Raw genomic sequence first — 6,000 nt, forward strand, 5'->3', positions numbered from 1 at the left:
CAGTATTTTTAATGAAGCTATACTTACCTAATATAACCAACCATCCACAAAGTTTTAAAGTATTTATAATGTAGCTAACCTACTGAATAATTCTTTTAATTACTTCTTGCTAATTTTAAGAATGACATCTTATAAGTTAAAGGCAGTTTATTTGAACATGGTAACTGAAAGTGTGAGCGTACAAAAAAATTGTTGTGGTTGTTGTGTCGTTCATGCACTGTCACACTCACGAGCAGCGACGTGAATTCCCGAATGAAGCCGATGATGCGGCACAGTTGTCTGCGGCCAGACACAAGTGGAGAACAGGAGCCTAAAATGAAATCCCCGAAGGGTTGGCTCCAAGGGGGGGAGGGAGTCTAGAGCATATTCTCAAAGGCCACTCCAGGGGAGGAAGGATGCTAGAGCGTAATCCCGAAGGCTGCTTCAGCAAAGGATTCTAGATCATAATCCTGAACGCCGCTCCGGTGGAAGAGAAGAGAAGAGAAGGGAGAGGAGAACAGTAATAAAACATCAATCCAATATTTCTGCTGTATTTCCACAGATTTCTCTGGGTTAAGGATCTCACCAAGTCAACATTGCTGGAGTGATATATCCCCCAGCCTGGTACAATGGTCAGTGGCATACAGTGGCAAAATACAGTTACCCATAAGATCTCGGCACATTTCCCTAATTTAACAAATACTTTACAACATTACTATATTACACATGAATGCTAATTGGTGCCACAGTTTAATAGAGGCCAAGACACATCATTGTTTAGTCTGTATGTGTATAAATTATAGTTGCCATCTATGGGCGCTGGCTGAACTAACATTCCATAGAAGCACCAGGTCGGAGACATGTACAATGTCTTTCAGACAAGGGTCTGTTCCAAAAAGAGGTGGGTTTACTGGCGGGCGGTTGCAAGTCGGGCTTAAATCGGCCTCCGGCCGGACGACGTCAATTTCAATAAATGTCTCGCTCAACTCTGGCCAAATGGGAAGCCAATAACACCAACAAAACTTAAAGATCTCAGATCTCTGATGCATCTTATTCCAAGTGACTGCAGGAAAATGTACAGGAGTCTCGTTGCTCAAGAAGGAATCGAATATAATATTGATGGTTTTGGCAGGGAGCCAGACTTCGACATAGAAACCCAATAAGAACTTTGTTCCACAAGGATTCTTTAATACAAATGTAGTTTACCAACAACTGAATTTTTATTTATTTAGTTTTAAAATAATAATAATAAAAAGGAAACAAAGATTACTGTTTATTTCCTGTTCATTTTATTTATCAATCGATATATGCAACAAACGACCAACTACATAATATGTCAGAAAATGTCTAGTTATGTACTATGCAACAGTATACCAACTGCTCATATCAGTACATTTTTGTCAAAAAAGGTATGTAATGAGTTATACAGAGTACAATATACTGACTAATTATATACATATAATTATTTTACATATTAAGTTTCTGTCCTACACACACCGTCATGTGTAACTGGCGCAGCTAAATGTCTCGAAAGAGCAGCGAGCAACATGTCCCCAGCTTGAATTCGACGCCCGACAGAGTCATGTTGCTCGGTGACCGCCCGGCAAATCGATGCTCTCGGGCGCCGACGAGGCTCGACGCTACACCTCGTAGCGATGACGGCTTATTTCAAACCTCGCTAATTGTTGCCCCTCATACAAGCTCAGATCTGTACATGTATCTCGTGGCTTTTGAAAGGTTTCAGGTGCTATTTTTTTTTGGTAAAAATGTAACACAAGTCTGTTGCTGACAGGCACCCTTTTATGTTTATCTAGTACTGAACTAATGATTAAAATTAACATGTAAAAATGGAAATTTTCCAAAAAATAGAGATTAAAAAATTTGGAAATGCAAACAAATGACTGCCTTTAAATTACATATTCATTTGTTGATAAAACAGGTGTGTTAATAGTGTTAGTATCAAAAGTATTTAGATATCCTTTCATGACTATCTTCTCATTTAATGCAGCCTTGGAATTAAGGCTACATTGGAATTGTGGGCTTCTACAGTCTGTTAGCCCGTAAGCTAGAACGGTATAACTTCCACAGTCCGGGATGCAGGAGACACCTCAGGAATTGGTCCCTTGGGGCAGCCCCTCTAATACTCCACAGGCTCTGGTGCCCCAGATTTTACAGCATTCTTTAAGGTTGGTTGTGTCTGTTTCAGGGCCGGATTAAGGGAGGGGGGGCAAGGGGCCCGGGCCCTGGGCCACCCACCAAGAGTGGGCCACCCACCAATATAGGGGTGAATATCACAAAACAGGAAAAATAAATGTATTTTTGCTGTGAACTGTTTACAATTATAGGGAACATTTAACAAGACATCTCTAGCTTGATAAGAAATGTAATAACCAAACTTTATATTCTAAATTAGTTAAAATTATTAAAAATCATGCAACGTTATTGCACTGGCTAATTCTTCCAATAAACGTAGTGATGCACATTACATTTAGTTAAAATGGCTGATAATTTACTAATTTACACCAGTTATAATTATTCACAATAATATGTTTAGTATGTTTATTTTACTTGAAAAATACAAATTGCAATATGTAAAAATAATAAAAATGACTTATTATTACCGGTGACCAGGAATATGATCATTATCCTAGCAAGTAGGTTTCATTTTCTAACTTGTTCATAGGTGGCAGCACAATCACAATGTCAGTACAGAACTTAAATTTGTCTTCTAGAGAGTAGTGTTGTTATGAGTCCCTTTGACAAGTGCGATCTCAGTTATGTGTAGTTTACTTGTTTAAAAGTTAATTCTTATTTTTCCATGTAATGCTTATCAATAGTCATATTCCTGGACTTTGACTTATGATACATCTTGGTAAGTGAAAAACTGTTTTATTATTCTAATTAAAATGAACAATGAATGCATGCTAACAGTGCTTTCAGTGTAAACCTAACCTCAAAAGACTTGGAGGGAAATCTCAATCTTAATATGAAACACTTTCCATCATTGCCCTGCCTATTTGGTCAGGACCACGGTCATATAGATAGCTCTGGCAACTTACCTTCATTCTAAATAGGCTTAGTGAAGCCTGCGGTGGCCTGCGAACCAACGTCACTACTAGTAGTTGAACCCATCATTAACGTGTTATATGGGAGTTTCATGTAAAAGTGGATATATTTTTTAAAACTCTGTTTCGTTTTAAACATTGGGTAGAGTTTTGAGTTTTTTATTTATTTGGAAGATTTTAGGGTTTAATGCATAGCAATAACTTGTAACTTTGCTGAAATTGTCAGTTAAAGTTTTAATTTACTAAAGAAACTATATATCACATTTTTTTTATTATTGAGAAGTCTCTGGTGTAGTGTAATGGATAAAATCATGAGCTGGCAACTTGTGAGCCCGGATTCGAAACCTGCTAGATCCCTTTCTGGTTAGATTTTAATTTTTTATTTCTCGCAAAATTTAACTCTTATTTACATACGTTAAGTATATTTAAACAGTTAAAAATGTATTATTTTATTGGAAGATGGACAAATGTTATGTTTTGTCTGATAATAAATAAAAATCAGAGTAGTTACGTAATTACTTGCTAGAATTTTTGTTAATGTTTATTTTATTCAAAATCTAATCTAATTATGTAATTTAACAGTTTAAACTGACGTCGTACCGACGCTACTTTCAGCCGGTTCTCACCCGATCAGTGACCCTCCCGTTCGGAGCGTGCCCCAGCCACATCCGGAACGAGTCAAGTGACATAACAATTAAAACATAAGATTCTAATTACAAGGATATTTGTCAGTGCCATTAAATGAAATCCAGGATCTCATCAGTGTTAATGCTTGTAAACAACAGTCGTCCATGTGACTATATTTTCAAACAGTTAATTATTAGTGATAGAAATATTAAGCCCTCAGCAAACAGTTTCCAGGTACTAATTTTTAATTAAGTACCTGGAAGGATGTATTATATAAAATTATAACTTTAAGATAAAATAAAGGTGACGGCGCGCGGCACGGGGGGGGGGGGGGACGAGTCCTCCCACCCCCGCGTGGCGGCCATCTTCGGCAGTCTCCGAACACTCGCGGCCGGGGCGGACGTGTGTCCCGTGAGTAGCTTACAATTTAAGTGCACCGATAAGTCTTTATGTTCAGTAAGTAAATATATCACAACCTCGCTTTACCGCTGCTCACGTGTCCCTGGACCATTTTCGGCAGAGCCGGGCCTATCCCGACCGCCTTAACAAACACCCCGCGCAACCGCATCACGGGTTAACTCACGGTACTGGCCGCCTCCGGTAATCATACCGACCCGCGAGACTGCCGCGGAGATTAGGGTAGTTTGAGTCACGTAATCATGTAGTGCTATGTAGTGATATGTCATAAACATGTACCAGTGCTGTGTGTCAATCGTGCATAAAGGCGCATTATTAAAATAATTCAGTCCAACTCGTGTGTAATTTCAGTGTCACATGTATAGTTATGCAGTCTCCTACACTGCCTAGGGCGCATCCTGTATCCACTCAATAAGCCAATCAGTACCGTAAGCCGACGTACCTAGCAGGGCACGCTGGGGCAGCGAACCCACGAACCTCCTCACGGTCTAGTTCTTCCAAGCTAGCCTGGCGCCCACCGGACAACGAATCTAAAGCTATGCCCTTAGCCCGCTAGGCATTACCCGTAACTATTCCATAGAGACGGGTGGCGGCAAATGGCGCCCCTGTGTGTGGCGTAACAAGCAAAATCAAAATCAGAAAAATCGTAGAATAAACAGGAAAGGACGAAGGTGAATGGCCATCTTGGACACGCAGGGCCTAGACTTACTGGCGCGACGAAGAAGGCCGACAAAGGGTTTCCCCCCCCCCTCCACCGCGGCGACCCACTTGCGACGCGGGCGGGCGACGTCACGACCCGGTAGCCCCCCTACTCAGCGGCCATTTTCGCTCTCCGTTTTGTGCGGCCGTCCGGGCATTCCTTCTGCCCACCGTTCGCCCCCTCTCTTCTTTCGCGCGGCGGTCTCGGCGACCCCCTCCACCCAAGACTTGGATCGGCGTGCGCAGCACAAACACCGCCATTCTCGGCCTCCGCTGTGTGCGGCTGTCCGGGCAACCCCTCCACCCGGCTGTCTGAATCAGCGCGCGCAGCAAACTTCGCCGAAGCGGAACAACACGGCCACGTGCGCGCGGACGTAAACAAACACTACAACTCCGTGCAGTGAGATGGCCTATCAACGGAAGACCGGCACGTGTGAGATCTGCTTCTGGCCTCAGGGCAGGGACCTGTTAACCGGGGGGAGACCACCTCTACGTACGTGCAAGTGTGCACCGGGAGGCGGAGAAACGCAGGTGAAAACTGAGCCCTCCCGAAATCAATGGGACACCGACGCGGGACAGGCCCGACCCGCATAGCCGAGAAGGGAGAAACCTACAGCAACCCGCCTGACAGCTGACATGCCATGGACGATACCTGCTGTCGGAGCGGGGCATCGGACCGAAGGCTCGTCGCACGCGCCGGAGACCACTGTGTCCAGGGGCGGGAGAACGTCACAGGACAACCTCATACGAAACCTACCACCCCGCAGGGCGAACCTGCCAGAGTTCACTGGGGCCCTGCACGAGGATCCGCAAACGTTCCTAGAGCTATGCGAAGAACGCCTGGCACAGTGCCATAACCATCAGTCAGAGTGGGCGGAGCGGGCCAGTGAGCAGATGCGCGGAGATGCGCGAGCATGGTGGAGCATGTGGGGGAGGTTCGCCATGCCCTGGGATGAGTTCGCCGACGAATTCATACGTCGGTTTGACACTGGGTTGCCTCTAGTCGACTGTTTGGCGCAATTCTATGGAGCTCGCCAGCGAGAAGGAGAAGCAGTAGAGCCATTCATCGCCAACAAGCTCCAGCTGTTCCGCCGCATCGCACCAGGAGTGGAACCCACCCAGGCACTGCCTACCATAACGAGCCTAGTGAAGGATGAACTCCAACCCTTCCTGCGTAACTGCCACCCCACTAATGTCTCAGAATTCGTGCGGG

This window comes from Bacillus rossius, chromosome 3 (assembly GCF_032445375.1).
Source record: "Bacillus rossius redtenbacheri isolate Brsri chromosome 3, Brsri_v3, whole genome shotgun sequence".
NCBI lineage: Eukaryota > Metazoa > Arthropoda > Insecta > Phasmatodea > Bacillidae > Bacillus > Bacillus rossius.